Below are 19,674 nucleotides of genomic sequence, written 5' to 3' on the forward strand. Positions count from 1 at the left end.
CCAGCACAGATGAAAGTGTGCAAGGGAGCCAGCTGGATTCAAACTCGGGAGCATTTTCTCCGAAGTCCGGCTCTTGTTACTTGCACGTGCAGTTCAAGTCTTTGTCTGATTATGCGGAAAGTTTGAAGTTAATAGCTCATCTCCTTCTACATTAGGCCACAAACTTATCAATCACTCCTGCTGTGGACCACTTTCTGGAGGTCGAAGACGCCGACTTCTACAAAGAAGGGATCCGTGTGCTGCATGACTGCTGGACAAAGTGTGTAAATGTAGGAGGGGACTATGTTGAAAAATAAATGTGCTAGGTTTTCTAAAATTGATTTCTTCTACCTTAGGCCATGAACTTTTCAATCTCCCCTTGTATTTTGTGGTTAAATCTTTGTGGCAATTAGATTTGAGATGCACAATGTTACAATTTCATATTTCGTTTATAACCAATTAGTAGGATGATATTTTGTTAGTAGGGCGTCATTTGTGATTTCTCCTTAAGGTAAGGGATATGTTTTATGTATTTTCTGAAAATTGGGCACTTATTTCAGAAAATTGTTGGGATGTATTAATAGTCATGGATGAAACCAAGTAATTTTTTTTTACTAATCATCATTGAATATTATCATTGCTGCTATTTTTCCAGTTGTGGCTATTTATTATTATTATTATTATTATGTTTATATTTACACAATTTGCAAGATTGGTTGCTTGTCAGTATTTGTTTGAGCGTTGTTTTTCATTGATTCTATTGTATTTCATTGTTCTATTGTGAATGTCTGCAGGAAAACGACTCTCAGGGTACTACCTGGTGACAGAATGTACTTGGGCAATAGATTTGAACTTTCAACTCTTTATTAATTACCCTGAATTGACTCTTTTTGTTGATGTCTAGCTCTTCAATTTGGCAGCAACGTTTAGTACAAAGACAGACACCAGTCAGGTTAATAACCAGTGAGCTAAAGGCTGAGCAAACACACATTGAGACACCAAAGGCTTTTTCTGCAATATGAATTTTTCTGGTACTTTTTAATACACAGATGAAATACACTGCTTCCCATTCCACTGCGGATAGACTGAATGAGCTAGGATGTTTGTTTTTGGAGTGAAGGAAGATGGGAGGTGACTTGATGGAGGTTTACAAGAGACGTTGATTGAGTGGACAGCCAGAGACTTTGTCCCAGTGTGGAAATGTTTAATATGAGGGGGGATAAACTTAAGGTGATTAATGGAAAGTACAGAGGAGATGTTAGTAAGTATTCACACAGAGACTGGTGAGTGCATGAAAAGTGCTGGTGGAGGCAGATATATCAGAGACATTTAGGAAAATCTTAGATAGGAGCATGGACGATCAAAAATGGAGAGCTATGTCAGAGGGAAGGTTTAGATTAATAATCTTACAGTAGGTGAAAAGGACAACACAATATTGTGGGCCGAAGGGCCTTTACTATACTGCAATGTTCTATGCTTTTTATGTTTACTCACTTGGACTTACCTTTATGGGATTCAAACATTTTTATCAGGAAATGGGCTTCTTCAATGATTGTATCTTCAATAGTTTTCTTGCCCATTCCAAAGTCCCGTAGAGTGGACATGGGAAACCTTCGCATTTGCCTCCACGATTCCCCGTTACTCAAAACAATGCCTATAATTATTCAGACAAGTTGTCAATGCAACCTGCTACCCAAATGAAATCTGATCAAAAACGAAGAAATGTGCTTTCTATCTAATGGAGTTATAGTGGTGACCTATCGCTACCAGACTCACGTTAGGCAATTCAGTACTCAACTTTTAATTAATTTGGAGCTTTTATTTTAACTGCTGAACACAAGTATCAATGGGGCAGCATGGCAGTGTAATGGTTAGCACAAGGCTTTGCAGAACAGGTGACCGGGTTTATTTCCCACCATTGCCTGTAAGGAGTTTATAACTTCTCTCTGTGATCACGTGGGCCGGAAAAGCCTGTTCCATAATGTAGCTCAACAAATAATTAATTAAACAAACAATGGTAACCTAGGACGACAATTTAAGTCATGAATTTTATTCTTCCCTCCCACCCAAAACTGCACCCAACCAGTGAGGAGGAGCACGCGAGGAAGCAGTGATATCATTTCGGTATGTGGCTGAAGTTTACGAAACAGTAGAGCTTCATGGCAGATTTCGGAATTGGTTGCATCCGATCAGTGAATGGGATTTATTAGAAAGGTGAATAATAAGATAGGAGCAAGCACAGTGGTCATTGTATGAGCGGGCCAGTGTTGGAGTGCCATTGGCTTATTGGACTTATGTGGTATCAGGTTGATAAGTTTTTTTTCCTGTTTCTTTATTCTTCATTCCTGATTTTTTAGGGCCCAGTTAGTGCGGCAAGAATGGCTCCAGGGCTGTGTTTTGTTCTGTGTGTGACATGTGGGATTCTGGGAGTCCATCCCACTCCTGGATAACCATATCTGCACCCAGGTGCACTGAGTTGCAGCTCCTGATAGAACATGTTAAGGAACTGGAGCCGCAGCTTCAGTTTGCTGACCTTTGACTCATATGGGAGTCATAGATAGGAGCTGCAGGAAGCTGGTCACCCCTTGGATTCAGGAGTACAGTACCTAGGTGACTGCCAGGAGAAGGAAGGGAAGTGGGCAGCCACAGATTACCCCTGTGACCTTTACCCTCAATAATAGCTTTGGAGACTGTTGAGGGGCATAACCCACTGCATGGAGCCTCTGTGACCGGTTGATGAATACAAGGCTGAAAGGTGTTATATATGAGCATCTCACAAACAATGTCTTATTTGGAAATGATCTCAAGTTCAGCAGATTATCAGGTGCTTTATTTGTTCACCTGTAAGTGGTTTGATCCAGCCTCATCTGAGCAGAACCAGTTCACAAAATGGAGGTTGCAGAACAGTCTCACAAAATGGCAGCATCCATTGCTTCTACCACATGGCTAGAACAGAGACATCTAGTTTGCCTTTTTCCATTGTCTTTGACTCATTGCAGTTAGATGTTTTCTTTTATATTAAATTAGTTCATGGCCTACAATACAACATACTTACACCAAACACCAAGAAACAACCTGTGTTCTTACATTGCCATATAACTTTCTAGGTCATGACTGTCCAATCACATGCCTATACTAGGGGTAAATTATGGTAGCCTATGATCCCAGTAACCTGCATGTGTGTTGTTACTGGGATCAGCACTGGCAAAGATAACAGGTAGAACAAACTCTTTAAAATATGGCCACACAATCTTTTATAGTGCCCTGATGGAAGTCCAGCTTGGTGACTCATTTCACACCCCAATAGTACCACACTCCCTCTGTACACCAATGAAAATTTCCGCAGGGATAAATTTCCTGGGTATAGTGAGATTATATTAAGCAGGGTTTGCAAATGATTGCAAGGACATTTGAAGATGCTCCCAGCTTCTCACATCATCCACCCTACCTCTCCTCAACCTACCAAATCTCCTCCTCACCTGGTTTCACTTTTACCACCCCCACCCCAGCTTCTCACTTCAACCACACTCTTTCCCCATCCACCCACCTTCCCCTCAATTGACTTCACCTGTCACCTTCCATCTTGTACTCCTTCCCCTCACTCCAGCTTCTTATTTTGGCTTCTACCCCCTTTCTTTCCGGTCACAATTAAGGGCCTCGGCTTGAAATATTGACTCTTTATTCCTCTCTGTAGGTGCTGCCTGCCTCGCTGAGTTCCTCTAGTACTTTGTGTGTATTACTCTGGAGTTTCAGGACCTGCATAATCTTGTGTGTTCATGTTGAGTCTGAGACCATTGCAAGCTTTACACTTCAGAATAACAAGCCTCCAACAAGAACTGAACTGAGCAGAATGAGGATGCAACCAAATGTAAATTGGTTTGATAATAATGATGTCGATAGTTACCGAAACCCTGTGTTAAATCATCAAATATCGGGATGTGGGCTCTTCCTGCAAACTGATCTGGATGGTTGATAAGAGCATTCTTCACTGTCTCGTAGCCAGCCAGGACCACAGCTCTCATCATTCCAAGCTTGATGGTGAAGATTGGACCATATTTCTCAGACAGCTTAAATAGGAGGAACACACTTATATCATCAATTAATTAATTAAACAATTAAATCCTTGTTTTTTATATTCAGTTATATTATCACTTCATCAGAAATGGCCACTAGTGTACAGCCCGGGAATGAGACTCAGTGGCCACTATATTAAGTACACACAGACACCTCATTAATGCAAACATCTAATCAGCCAATCATGTGGCAGCAACTCAGTGCATAAATGCATGCAGATATAGTCAAGAGGTTCATTTGTTGTTCAGTCCAAACATCAGAATGGGGAAGAAATAAATGACTTTGACCATGGAATAATTGTTGCACTAGACAGGGTGCTTTGAGTATCTCAGAAGCTGCTGATTTTCTGGGATTTTCATGCACAAAGGTCTGTAGAGTTTACAGCGAATGGTGCAAACAGTGAACAAAACTCCCAGTGAGTGGCAGTTCTGTGGATAAAAACCAACTGTAAATGAGAGAGGACAGAGGAGAATGGTCAAACTTATTCAAGCTGACAAGAAGATGACAATAACTCAGATAACCACATATTACAGCAGTGGTGAGCAGAAAAGCATCTCTGAATGCACAGCATGTTGAACCTTGAAGTGGATGGGCTACAGCAGCAGAAGATCACACTGGCTCCCACTCCTGTACCAGGTAAAGTGTCCACTGAGTGTACGTCATCCATTCCTAACTCTCCTCTGTATTTGCTCCCACCATTCAGGGCAGTTGAAGGTCTTCATTTTATTTATTTATTTGTTTGTTTGTTTGTTTATTTATTTCTTTAGAGATACAGGGCAGAACAAGCCCTTCTGGTGCAACAAGCCTCACTGCTCAGCAACGCCCCTAGTTAACCCCAGCCTCATCACAGGACAATCTGTAATGACCAGTGAATGCCCTGACCTGTACGTCTTTGGGCTATGGAAGAAAACCAGAGCATCCTGAGGAATCCCACAATCCTCATGGGGAGGACATACAAACTCCTTATAGACAGTGTCGGAACTGAACTCTGAACTCCGATTCCCTGAGCTGTGATATATGAACCAGTATGCTACCACGGCAACCCAAAGTGTTTTATAATTAGACTTAAAACAAGGATATTCCACGACTCCTTTGCTCTTCTAAATTCCCTGCTTCCGCTGACTTCTGCCACCTCTATATCCTTCATGGGCTCTGAGTAATTCTATCCTCTTATACCTGAAATACCCGGGCTTTTTATTTTTGACGAAGTTTATAACATTTATATTTCAAGTGTTTACAATCTTTAAAGTTCAAAGTACATTTATTATCAAAGTATGCATACAGTATACAACCCTGAGATTTGTATTCCCACAGACAGCCACGAAAGAAGGAAACACCAGGGAACCCGGTCAAAGAAAGCATTGAACACCCAATGCAGAACAAAAGATCAAATGGCAAAGAACAAGGGAAAAACACAGAATATGAAAGATGAAAACCACAGCATCCTTGAGACAGTTCAGGAAAGTTCAGTTTAGTTCCATGTAGCACTGTGTAGTTCATTGCTTGCAAGCCACAGAGACAGTCTACCCTGATGAAAATCACACAAAATAGCAATAAGAAAGGAGTCAAATCACAAACAAGAGAAGTAACCAGAAACCAGAAATACATATAACATGAACTGCGGGGTCCTCTGTAAGCTGCCAGAAATGGAGTCGATCATAGGCTCGTACCATGTCTCCAGGTTTAGACAATAAGACAAAGGAGCAGAAGTCGGCCATTCGGCCCATTGAGTCTGCTCCGCCATTTTATCATGAGCTGATCCATTCTCCCATTTAGTCCCACTCCCCCGCCTTCTCACCATAACCTTTGATGCCCTGGCTACTCAGATACCTATCAATCTCTGCCCTAAATACACCCAATGACTTGGCCTCCACTGCTGCCCGTGGCAACAAATTCCATAGATTCACCACCCTCTGACTAAAAAAATTTCTTCGCATTTCTGTTCTGAATGGGTGCCCTTCAATCCTCAAGTCATGCCCTCTCGTAATAGACTCCCCTATCATCGGAAACAACTTTGCTACATCCACTCTGTCCATGCCTTTCAATATTCGAAATGTTTCTATGAAGTCTCCCCTCATTCTTCTAAACTCCAAGGAATATAGTCGAAGAACGGACAAACGTTCCTCATATGTTAACCCTCTCATTCCCAGAATCATTCTAGTCAATCTTCTCTGTACCCTCTCCAACGTCAGCACATCCTTTCTTAAATAAGGAGACCAAAACTGCCCACAGTACTCCAAGTGAGGTCTCACCAGCGCCTTATAGAACCTCAACATCACATCCCTGCTCCTATACTCTATTCCTCTAGAAATGAATGCCAACATTGTATTCGCCTTCTTCACTACTGACTCAACCTGGAGGTTAACGTTAAGAGTATCCTGTACGAGGACTCCCAAGTCCCGTTGCATCTCCAAACTTTGAATTCTTTCCCCCTTTAAATAATAGTCTGCCCATTTATTATTTCTGCCAAAGTGCATAACCATACACTTTCCAACATTGTACTTCATTTGCTACTTCTCTGCCCATTCTTCCAATCTATCCAAGTCTCTCTGCAGACTCTCCATTTCATCAGCACTACCGGCCCCTCCACCTATCTTCGTATCGTCAGCAAACTTAGCCACAAAGCTATTTATTCCATAATCCAAATCGTTGATGTACAATGTGACAAGAAGCGGCCCCAACATGGACCCCTGTGGAACACCACTGGTAACCGGCAGCCAACCAGATTAGGATCCCTTTATTCCCACTCTCTGTTTCCTGCTAATCAGCCAACACTCTATCCACGTATGTAACTTTCCTGTAATTCCATGGGCTTTTATCTTGTTAAGTAGCCTCATGTGTGACATCTTGTCAAAGGCCTTCAGAAAATCCAAATATACAACATTCACTCCATCTTCCTTGTCTAGCCTACTGGTAATTTCCTCAAAAAATTGTAATAGGTTTGTCAGGCAGGATTTTCCTTTTTAGGAATCCATGCTGAGTTGTGCCTATCTTGTCATATGCCTCCAGGTACTCTGTAACCTCATCCTTGACAATCGACTCCAACAACTTCCCAAACACCGATGTCAAGCTAACAGGTCTATAATTTCCTTTTTGCTTCCTTGCCCCCTTCTTAAATAGCGGAGTGACATTTGCAATCTTCCAATCCTCCAGAACCATGCCAGAATCTATCGACTTTTGAAAGATCATTGCTAATGCCTCCACAATCTCCACAGCTACTTCCTTGAGAACACGCGGGTGCATTCCATTTGGTCTGGGAGATTTATCTACCTTTAGACTATTCAGCTTCCTGAGTACTTTCTCTGTCGTAATTGTGACTGCGCACACTTCTCTTCCCTGCCACCCTTGAGTGTCCAGTATACTGCTGATGTCTTCCTCAGTGAAGACTGATGCAAAATACTCGTTCAGTTCCTCTGCCATCTCCTTATCTCCCATTACAATTTCTCCAGCATCATTTTCTATCGGTCCAAAATCTACTCTCACCTGCCTTTTACTCTTTATATACTTGAAAAAGCTTTTAGTATCCTCTTTGATATTATTTGCTAGCTTCCTTTCATAGTTAATCTTTTCCCTCTTAATGACCTTCTTGGTTTCCTTTTGTAAGGTTTTAACAACTTCCCAATCCTCTGTCTTCCCACTAATTTTTGCTCCTTGTATGCCCTCTCCTTTGCTTTGACTTCTCTTGTCAACCAGGGTTGCATCCTTTTTACATTCGAAAATTTCCTTTTTTTTTGGAATATACCTGTCTTGCACCTTCCGCACTTCTCGCATAAACTCCAGCCACTGCTGCTCTGCTGTCTTTCCCGCCAGTGTCCTTTTCCAGTTAACTTTGGCCAGTTCTTCTCTCATGCCACTGTAATTTCCTTTACTCCAATGAAATACCGACACATCAGATTTCGGCTTCTCTTTTTCAAATTTCACAGTGAACTCAATCATGTTATGATCACTGCCTCCTAAGGGTTCCTTCACCTCAATCTCTCTAATCACCTCTGGTTCATTACACAATACCCAATCCCGTACAGCCAATCCCCTAGTGGGCTCAACAACAAGCTGTTCTAAAAAGCCATCTCGCAGACATTCTACAAATTCTCTCGAGATCCAGTGCCGACCTGATTTTCCCAATCCACTCGCATGTTAAAATCCCCCACAATTATCATAACACTGCCCTTCTGACAAGCCTTTTCTATTTCCTGTTGTAATTTGTAGTCCACATCCCTGCAGCTGTTTGGAGGCCTATAAATAACTGCAATCAGGGTCCTTTTACCCCTGCAATTTCTTTGCTCAACCCATAAAGATACTGCACCTTCCGATCGTATATCACCTCTTTCTAATGATTTAATATCATTTCTTACCAATAAAGCCACGCCTCCCCCTCAGCCTACCTTCCTATCCTTCCGATACACCGTGTATCCTTGGACGTTCAGCTCCCAGAGACATGCATCCTTTAGCTAGGTCTCAGTGATGGCCACAATATCATACCTGCCAATCTGCAGCTGTACGACAAGATCATCCACGTTATTCCTTATGCTGCGTGCATTTAAGTATAACACCTTAAGACAAGTATTTGGTACTTCTCTGTTTGATTTCACTGCAACTTTATTGCACTGCAACTCATCCCAATGGCCACAAATTTGCCCCATCATCTGACTGTCTTTCCTGACATCTTTACTGCTCACTATCTTAGATTTATTTCTGTTTTCCCCTTCCTCCGCTCTGTCATTCTGGTTCCCATCCCTCTGCCACATTAGCTTAAACCTCCCTAACAGCTCTATTAAACTTTCCCGCCAGGATATTGGTCCCCTTCAGGTTCGGGTGTAACCTGTCCTTCTTGAACCGGTCATACTTCCCCCAGAAAAGATCCCAATTATCCAAGAATCGGAAGCCCTGCCCCCTGCACCAGTCTCTCAGCCATGCATTCATCTGCCTGATCCCACTATTCTTGCCCTTGCTAGTACGGGGTACGGGTAGCAATCCCGAGATTACTACCCTGGAGGTCCTGCTTCTCAGCTTCCTTCCTAACTCCTGGAAATCTCTCTTCAGGACTTCCTCCTTTGTCCTATCTATGTCATTGATACCAACATGTACCAAGACAACTGGCTGCTCAACCTCCCCCTTCAGAATATTCAGGACCTGATCCGAGACATCCTGTACCCTGGCACCTGGGAGGCAACACACCATGTGGGTATCTCTATCAGGCTCACAGAATCTCCTGTCCATTCCCCTGAATATGGAATTCCCTACGACTACCAGATTTCTCTTCTCCCTCCTTCTCTCCTGCACAACAGCGCCAGGCTCAGTGCCAGAGACCCGGTCACCGTGGGTGTCTCCTGTCAGGTCATCCCCCTCAACAGCATCCAGAACAAGGTATTTGTTGCTGAGGGGGACAGCCACAGGTGTGCTCTCCACTATCCAGGCATTTCCCTTCCCTCTCTAGACAGTGACTCAGTTCTCTGACCCCTGTTGCCTAGGGATGACTACCTCCCTGTAGCTCCTGTCTATCACCTCTTCACTTTCCTTGATAAGCAGTAGGTCATCAAGCTGCAGCTCCAGATCACTAACACGGTCTCTGAGGAGCTGCATCTTGGTGTATCTGGCGCAGATGTGGCCATCAGGGAGGCTGGAGGTCTCCCAGGATTCCCACATCTGACACCCCGAATAAAGTACTAACCCTGCAGGCATGCTGTCTAATTCTACAGGAATGAAACAGGAAAAATAATTCTACTCACCCACTTACCTCGCTAAACAGATGAACTTTTTAAACCGTTAGCTCGTACCGTTAGCTGTGAGAGCCCTGCTGTTCCTGTCTGTCCGGGACGATTCGCGAAGTGGGGGGGGGGCGGGGAGTGGGGAGTAAAAAAAGAGTTGGTGCTTTGCTCTCGCCTCTTCCCGTTTACCGCCAAAGCCCGACACTCTGCTCCCAGTCACTCCGCTGCCTGTTGTATAGGGTTTTTAAACTCTCCGCACTGTCCTGTTGACGTCATGCGCCTGCGCAGTCTCGTCCTTCTTGAACTCGAAGAAGTTTAAAAAAAAAACTGCCTTCCTTCAGAATTCAGCTCCCACGATGCTCTGTAGTCCCGATCCAAAAGACAGCCGTTGGTAGCAACCTGCCTTTTTAAACTCTCCGCGCTGTTTCTTGGCATCCAGGCCATACACTGCAAATGCACCGACCTCCTTCAGAGATGAAAAAGCAGCAGATTGCTTAATCGACCCAAAAAGACGCCATCAAAATGTAAATCACGGGTTTCAATTGCACATAGCTTTATAAAATAATCATATTTGCTAGAAGTAGTAAAAGAAATAGTTTTGTGAACTGTCTGAAGGACAACACCATTGGTCACGTTGTATGCTGGCACCATCTTCTTCACCAGAACCGGAGCCTTCATTATTTCTTTACATTTCAATTGCAAGGAGAGAGTACACTATGAACGGCAATTCCCTTGTTGGTATTGATGAGAAGAGGGATCTTGGGGTGCAAGTTCATTGCTCCCTGAAAGTGGCGACATAGGTCTACAGGATTGAAGATGGCAGATGGCATGCTTGCCTTTATAAGTCAAGGCATTGAGTTCAAAGTTCTGGAAGTTACTTTGCAGCTTTATAAAACTCTAGTTAGGCTGTATTGCATTCAGTTCTGCTTGCCCCATTATTGGAAGGATGTTGAGCCTTTGGAGAGGGTGCAGACGAGGTTTACCAGAAGGTTGCCTGATTAGAGAGCATGTGCTATCATTATCATAATGGGGGGCGCTGGTGGTGGACCGAAGTACAAGACACAGACACTGAAGAACAAGGAACAGGACTAGGATGCTGGACCTGGGCTAGGACATGGACAAGAAACAGGGAACCCAGATAAGGAAGTATGAACTAAGAGCCTGGGCTTGGACTCCGAGCCAGAGACTAGACAACAACCTAGAACCTGGGTCTTGCCTCAGGCTCGGACCCCAGAACCTGGCAAGGACATGACATGGCTACAAGACTGGACATGGCTGGGGTCCCTGAAGGCTTGGGTTCTTCGAGGCTTGGGTATGGACTCAGAGCCAGAGACTGGGCAAGGACCCAGAACCTGGGGCTTGACTCGGGCTCAGATGCCAGAAGTAGGCGCGGATAAGACGTGGCTATAGGGCAAGGAGGGTCAACAGGACTGGACGTGAGACTCCTGAACAGGACAAGGGAACCCCAGCTCAGGACGAGGGAACCCCAGCACCAGGCTGGGCAAGGTACTCCTGGGCTAGGCGAGACACATGGACAAGACGAGAACACAAAGTCATGGCTTGGACAGGACAAGCTTCTTGGATCGTGGCTAGGACTGGACAAGATCCCGAAGCCTTAACTTGGTCAGGGAGAGACAGGAACACAGAGCCTTGGTCAAGGGTGAGACAGGAACATGGAACACAGAGCCGGGAAACGTCCTTGGAATCAAGACGTAGGGCCGGGACTCATACACAGAAGAAAGACCTGGGACCCCTAATTGGGTACAGGATGGAGGGCCAGGACTCATTACACAGAATGCAGAATACGACGAGACAGTTGACAACACAAAGTAGCGGCACACGGCCGGACCTACCTAGTGAAAGCATGAACACAGACGGTTCCCAAAAATAGGTAGCGGGAAATGGCCAGACCTACCCCGTGAAGGCATGGATACAGATGGTTCCCAACACTAGGTAGCGGCAAACTGCCAGACCTGCCTAGTGAAGGCGTGGACACAGAGACAGTTCAAAACAACGAGGAAATCTGCAGATGCTGGAATTTCAAGCAACACACATAAAAATGCTGGTGAACGCAGCAGGCCGGACAGCATCTATAGGAAGAGGTACAGGACTGATGAAGGGTCTCGGCCCGATACGTCGCGTTTGCAAGGAGAGTTACATAATACTTTCGCAACATCCAAAACAACTACCACTTGGAAATCCCCCTCCAAGTCACTCACTTTCCTGACTTGGAAGCATATCGCCATCCCATCATTGTCGCTGGGTCAAAATCATGCAAATCCCATCCTAATAGCACTGTGGGTGCACCTACACCTCAGGGACTGCAGCGCTTCAAGAAGGCAGCTCAGTGCCACCTTCTCAAGGGTAACTAGGGATGGGTAATAAATGCTGTCTTAGCTGGCGATATCCACATCCCAAACATTAATAAGTAAAAAAAAAACTCTTGTTGCAGATACTACCTGTTCTAGATAAAGCTAGTCAGTGTTTCAACAATAGGAGGTCTTCTCCAAGGATTTTTTTCTGTAATATCTGAATATTTACAAGAAAAAACTGTGCAACCATGTCCTAGCCCAGGTCCTGCATCCTAGTCCTGTTCCTTGTTCTTCAGTGTCCGTGTCTTGCATTTGGGTCCGCCACCAGCCACTATTATGACAGAACAATCCATTCACCAGAGACTGAATACTGAAGCTATTTATGAAGCCAGCACAAACGAGAATCAGCTGCTTGAACAGAAACTGGGGAAAACCTGGAATAAGGAACATGGACGGACCGTGAACTGGAATGCAGATTTCACGGACCGGACCATGACTATCATGAGTGGTAGGACAGATTTGGGTTGCTTTCTCTGTCGAGCCAGAGGCTGCAGGGAGACGTGATAGAGCTTTATAAGATTATCAGAGGCACAGATAGAGTGGACAGACAATATCTTTCTCTTCCAGTTGAAAGCTCTAATACCAGATGACATGCATTTAAGGTGAAGTAGGCTAATTTCAAAGAAGTGAGAGGCAAAATTTTTACACAGGGTGTAGTGGATACCTGTAATGGTCTGTCTGGGGTGATGATGGAGGTAGATATATTAGGGACTTTTAAGAGACGTTAAGATAGGCACATGAATGTGAGGAAAATTGAGGGACATGGACATTGTATGGGAAGAAGAGCTTAGGTTGATTAGCTATTGGTCACTTGTGCGGGGAACGATGCATGAGCCCGCGTCACAGTTCACCTTCACTTTCTGATCTGTGGGTTATTCCCCTGGACACACGCGTTGCTGAAAGATCAACTTGATGCCAGACGCCCGTTGGTCTGTCAGCACATCGAGATGTCCGCAGGGGAATTTCACCGACTGGCACATTCCTGCCTGCGGGAGTACGTGCTGAAGGACGCTAGGCGCGACTACCGCAAAGGCTCGGTAAGGAAGAGCTACAGTATAGCTCTAAGTTGAAAGTATATATATCACCATTTACAACCCTGAGATTTGCTTTCTTTCAGGCACAGTAAATCCAAGAACCATAACATCGAATCAGAAGGACCATGCCCAACAGGGCAAACAGGCGTTGTGCAAAAGGCAGCACACTTTACAAATACAAAAGACAAACTAATAAAATGTACACACACATATCTAACACAACGAGGAATTTAAATTTGCAGATCCCCTCCACCTCTGATCCCCCGATAAGACCTGGTTCGTGGATCTCTGGTTTCCTCCTCCTGAAGTCAATAATCAGCTCTTTGAACTTGCTGAGATTGTTGTCGAGGTCACACTTAGCCAGATTTTCAATCTCCCAGATATATGCAGATTCATCACCACCTCAGATTCAGCTAACAACAACGGTGTCGTCAATCAATTTAAGTATGGCATTGGAGCTGTGCTTAGCCTCTCAACCATAAATATAAAGCGGGGTTAAGCACAAAGCCTTTTGCTCAACCTCTGCTATGCTCTTGGAGATTGTGGAGGAGATGTCGCTGCCAATCCGAATTGTCTGGGGTTTCCAAGGGAGGAAATAAAGACTCCAATTGACCGAGGGTTCTTCCGCTACTGGATAGAGAGTGGCCGGGTCGGGCGAGAAAGCCACCCAATTATTGTGGAAGCATACCATCCCGGGGGCGGGGGGGGGGCACATAAATAAGAGCAATACTAATATTTTAAACATATTTTGACACCACTTAACGCATTGACTAAGATGTTGCACGGTTTTCTTCTTGTAAATATTTATCTATTACAGAAAAAATACTTGGAGAAGACCTCCTATTGTCGAAACACTGACTAGCTTTATCTAGAACAGGTAGTATCTACAAGAGTTTATCTATTTATTAATGTTTGGGATGTGGACATCGCCAGCTAAGACAGCATTTATTGCCCATCCCTAGTTGCCCTTGAGAAGGTGGCGATGAGCTGCCTTCTTGACGCGCTGCAGTCCCTGAGGTGTAGGTACACCCACAGTGCTGTTAGCATGGGAATTGCATGATTTTGACCCAGCGACAATGATGGGACGGCGATATGCTTCCAAGTCAGGAAGTTGAGTGACTTGGAGGGGAATTTCCAAGTGGTAGTTGTTTTGGATGTTGCGAAATTATTATGTAACTTTCCTCGCAAACACGAGGAAATCTGCAGATGCTGGAATTTCAAGCAACATACATAAAAATCACTGGTGAACGCAGCAGGCCAGGCAGTATCTATAGTAGGAGGTGCAGTCGATATATCGGGCCGAGACCTTTCGTCAGTCCTGTACTTCTTCCAATAGATGCTGCCTGGTCTGCTGCGTTCACCAGGATTTTTTTTTATGTGTGTTGCGTGTACCTTTCCTGCCGTGTTTCCCGGAATACTGAATTGAATTGCTAACGACACTCCCAGGCACTCGGTAGGACAGGTACACAGTATCCAGCCTTTGCTGGTCTCGATCGCGACTGCTCTTACCTCCATGAGAGTTACGTGGGACTTCTTTAGATCCAGGAGGTGTAGGTTCCCGATGATCGGAAGAGGAGTGGGTCCCGGGGGGGAAGTTGAGCTCTACGTGAGATTTAGACCCATTGCGAAAATAAGCGATAATCAACACGGTGAGGGCGCAGAGGAGTACCAAAGTCACAGTATCCAGTGAGTAAACACCGGCGAACGACATCTCCCGGCACCTTTTGATTTACAACTTCGTCCAGCAATCAGGACCAGGATTCCAGGGCAAAAATGAGCCAATCGCACCCACTGTAATGCTTCGTTCTGCAATTGGAAAGACATTAACCCGCATGCGGGAGGAGCGGCTACGCTAGTTGCTACAGCACCAACCGTAGCCACTCCTCCCAGATTCGCATTGAATAATAAGCGCACCAGAGCAAATAACATTGTGGGTGGGGCTACAGGGAAGGGGGTGACAATGCATATTTAACTCGCGTGAAACAATGTTTTGGAAACGCGCCCCGAAGGTGCTGCTATCTGGGTGAGAAGTTAACGTTTCAGGTTAGAAAGTTATTGACGTCAAAGTTGTTCCATCTTTAGCGTACACCTGTGCCTATCATGTTCTGTTCGGCCGTAAGGTAGAACAGTACACTACAGTTGCACTATGACAAATCACTGAGCGGAAGCGCTGGTAGAGAGCTGCATTTTCACTTAGGGTCACAGCCAAGGTAAAAAAAAGCAGCCCTTCGCGGCAGTTTTTCCAGAGTTGGACTGTGACCAGTCACTGGGCGGGATACATTAGAATGAGCGAATACAAGTGTATCACGCTGGGAACGGTTTCACTACCAACCTAATAGTCTTTCTGTAGAAGCAGTGTTTGGGTTATGATCCAGGTGCCGAGATCGAAGAGTATGAATTTTGGGAAGAGTTGAACTCAAACTTATTCACATTCGACTGTTTAATTATAAAGCGCACTTCTTGTTTTCTTTTCTCTATTAACGTTTTAGTTAAGTTAGGATTCATGAATATAATTCCATAGAAACCACAGCACAGAAACAGGCCTTTTGGCCCTTCTTGGCTGTGCCGAACCATTTTCTGCCTAGTCCCACTGACCTGCACACGGACCATATCCCTCCATACACCTCCCATCCGTGTATCTGTCCAATTTATTCTTAAATGTTAAAAAAGAACCCACATTTACCACCTCATCTGGCAGCTCATTCCATACTCCCACCACTCTGTGTGAAGAAGCCCCCCCTAACATTCCCTTTAAACTTTTCCCCCCTCACCCTTAACCCATGTCCTCTGTTTTTTTTCCTCCCCTTGCCTCAGTGGAAAAAGCCTGCTTGCATTCACTCTATCTATACCCATCATAATTTTATATACCTCTATCAAATCTCCCCTCATTCTTCTACACTCCAGGGAATGAAGTCCTAACCTATTCAACCTTTCTCTGTAACGGAGTTTCTCAAGTCCCGGCAACATCCTTGTAAACCTTCTCTGCACTCTTTCAACCTTATTTATATCCTTCCTGTAATCTGGTGACCAAAACTGAACACAATACTCCAGATTCGGCCTCACCAATGCCTTATACAACCTCATCATAACATCCCAGCTCTTATACCCAATACTTTTATTAATAAAGACCAATGTACCAAAAGCTCTCTTTATGACCCTGTCTACCTGGGACACTACTTTCAGGGAATTTTGTATCTGTATTCCCAGATCCCTCTGTTCCACTGATCTCCTCAGTGCCTTACCATTATGTTCTACCTTGGTTTGTCCTTCCAACGTGCAATACCTCACACTTGTCTGTATTAAACTCCATCTGCCATTTTTCAGCCCATTTTTCCAGCTGGTCCAAGTCCCTCTGCAGGCTCTGAAAACCTTCCTCACTGTCTACTACACCTCCAATCTTTGTATCATCAGCAAATTTGCTGATCCAATTTACCACATTATCATCCAGATCATTGATATAGCTGACAAATAACAATGGACCCAGCACTGATCCCTGTGGCACACCACTAGTCACAGGCCTCCACTTGGAGAAACAATTCTCTACTACCTCTTTTTGGCTTCTTCCATTGAGCCAATATCTAATCCAATTTACCACCTCTCCATGTATACCTAGCGACTGAATTTTCCTAACTAACCTCCCATGCGGGACCTTGTCAAAGGCCTTACTGAAGTCCATGTAGACAATATCCACTGCCTTCCCTTCATCCACTTTCCTGGTAACCTCCTTGAAAAACTCCAATAGATTGATCAAACATGACCTACCACGCACATGGCTCTCCCTAATAAGTCCCTGTCTATCCAAATGCTTGTAGATTCTGTCTCTTCGTACTCCCTCCAATAACTTACCTACTACCGACGTTAAACTTACTGGCCTATAATTTCCCGGATTACTTTTCAATTCTTTTTTAAACAACGGAAGAACATAAGCCACTCTCCAATCCTCCGGCACCTCACCTGTAGATAGCGACATTTTAAATATATTTGCCAGGGCCCCTGCAATTTCAACACTAGTCTCCTTCAAGGTCCGAGGGAACACCCTGTCAGGTCCCGGGGATTTATCCACTTTAATTTTCAAGACAGCAAGGACTTCCTCCTTTTCGATCTGTACAGTTTCCATGATCTCACTACTTGTTTCCCTTAATTCCATAGACTTCATGCCAGTTTCCTTAGTAAATACAGATGCAAAAAACCTATTTAAGATCTCCCCCATTTCCTTTGGTTCCGCACATAGCCGACCACTCTGATCTTCAAGAGGACCAATTTTATCCCTTACAATCCTTTTGCTCTTAATATACCTGTAAAAGCTCTTTGGATTATCCTTCACTTTGACTGCCAAGGCAACCTCATGTCTTCTTTTAGCCCTCCTGATTTCTTTCTTAAGTATTTTCTTGCACTTGTTATACTCCTCAAGCACCTTATTTACTCCCTGCTTCCTATACATGTCATACAACTCCCTCTTCTTCTTTATCAGAGCTGCAATATCCTTTGAGAACCAAGGTTCCTTATTCCTATTAACTTTGCCTTTAATCCTGACAGGAACATACACACTCTGCACTCTCAAAATTTCTCCTTTGAAGGCTTCCCACCTACCGATCACATCCTTGCCAGAGAACAACCTGTCCCAATCCACGCTTTTTAGATCCTTTCTCATTTCTTCAAATTTGGCCTTCTTCCAGTTAAGAACCTCAACCCTAGGACCAGATCTATCCTTGTCCATGATCAAGTTGATACTAATGGTGTGATGATAACTGGAACCAAAGTGCTCCCCTACACAGACTTCTGTCACTTGTCCTAACTCGTTTCCTAACAGGAGATCCAATATTGCATCCCCTCTAGTTGGTCCCTCTATATATTGATTTAGAAAACTTCCCTGAACACATTTTACAAACTCTAAACCATCTAGACCCCTAACAGTATGGGAGTCCCAATCAATATATGGAAAATTAAAATCCCCTACCACCACAACTTTATGTTTCTGCAGTTGCCTGCCATCTCTCTGCAGATTTGCTCTTCCTATTCTCGTTGACTGTTGGGTGGTCTGTAATACAATCCCACTAATGTGGCCATACCTTTCCTGTTTCTCAGCTCCACCCATAAGGACTCAGTAGACAAGCTCTCTAATCTGTCCTGCCTGAGCACTGCTGTAATATTTTCCCTCAAGCAATGCTACTCCCCCACCTTTCATTCCTCTGCCTCGATCACATCTGAAACATCGGAACCCTGGAATATTAAGCTGCCAGTCCTGCCCCTCCTGTAGCCAAGTTTCACTAATTGCTATAATGTCATAATTCCACGTGTCAATCCACGCCCTCAACTCATCCGCCCTCCCCGCAATACTCCTAGCATTGAAATATATACACCTTAGAAGATTTTTTACCACCACTCACAACTTTTCTATTAGCAGATTTGCTTGAACTTTTAACATCATTTATTTTCACCCCAGCCACACTGTCAGCTCTGGCACTCTAGTTCCCATCCCCCTGAAAATCTAGTTTAAAACCTCCCCAATAGCACTAACAAACCTCCCTGAAAGGATATTGGTCCCACTGTAGTTCAAGTGTAACCCGTCTCTCTTGTACAAGTCCCACCTGTCCCAGGAGAGGTTCCAATTATCCTGAAATCTGAAACCCTGCCCCCTACACCAGTTCCTCAGCCACTTGTTCATCTTCCACAGCATCATATTCCTACCCTCACTGGCACGTAGCACAGGTAACAATCCTGAGATTACCACCCTCGAGGTCCTGCTTTTCAACTTCCTACCACGCTCTCTATACTCACTCTCCAGGACCTCCTCACTCTTCCTTGCTATGCCATTGGTACCGATGTGCACCACGACATCTGGCTGATCACCCTCCCACTTCAGAATGTCATGCAATTAATCAGAGACATCCTTGACCCTGGCACCCGGGAAGCAACAAACCATCCTGGATTCTCTGTCACGACCACAGAACCTCCTATCTGTACCTCTAACTATCGAATCCCCTATCACTACCACTCTCCTCTTTTTCCACCCTCCCTTCTGCACTGCAGAGCCAGACTCAGTGCCAGAGATCCGGCTACTGCAGCTTGTCCCAGGTAAGTCATCCCCCGCAACAGTATCCAATGCGGTATACTTGTTGTTGAGGGGAATGGCCACAGGGGAACCCTGCTCTGCCTGCCCTTTCCTCTTCCCTCGCCTGACAGTGACCCAATTTCCTGTCCTCTGCTCCTTTGGCATAACTACCTCCCTGTACCTACTATCTATAAGCTCCTCATTCTCCCGAATGATCCGCAGGTCATCCAGCTCCTGCTCCAGTTCCCTAACGCGGTTTGTCAGGAGCTGCAGCTGGATGCACTTCTTGCAGCTGTCGTTGTCAGGGACACCGGAGAGCTCCCTGACTTCCCACATCCTGCAAGAGGAGCATTCCAACATCCTGCATTCCTCTAATCATATGCAGTGTGCTGTCTGTTATTTCTTGGCACTGAGTTGTAACAGGGTAGAAATTCACACAAACCGGGCTTTGTGGCGGG

General features: G+C 44.7%; 1 pseudogene; it reads right to left on the reverse strand.

Annotated features, from left to right (window-relative positions):
• LOC134352126 (cytochrome P450 2K1-like) overlaps nucleotides 1-14,875 on the reverse strand; it is a 38,640-nt pseudogene extending 23,765 nt beyond the window's left edge.
• Between the last annotated feature and the right edge of the window lie 4,799 nt (nucleotides 14,876-19,674).

This window comes from Mobula hypostoma, chromosome 9 (genome assembly GCF_963921235.1).
Source record: "Mobula hypostoma chromosome 9, sMobHyp1.1, whole genome shotgun sequence".
NCBI lineage: Eukaryota > Metazoa > Chordata > Chondrichthyes > Myliobatiformes > Myliobatidae > Mobula > Mobula hypostoma.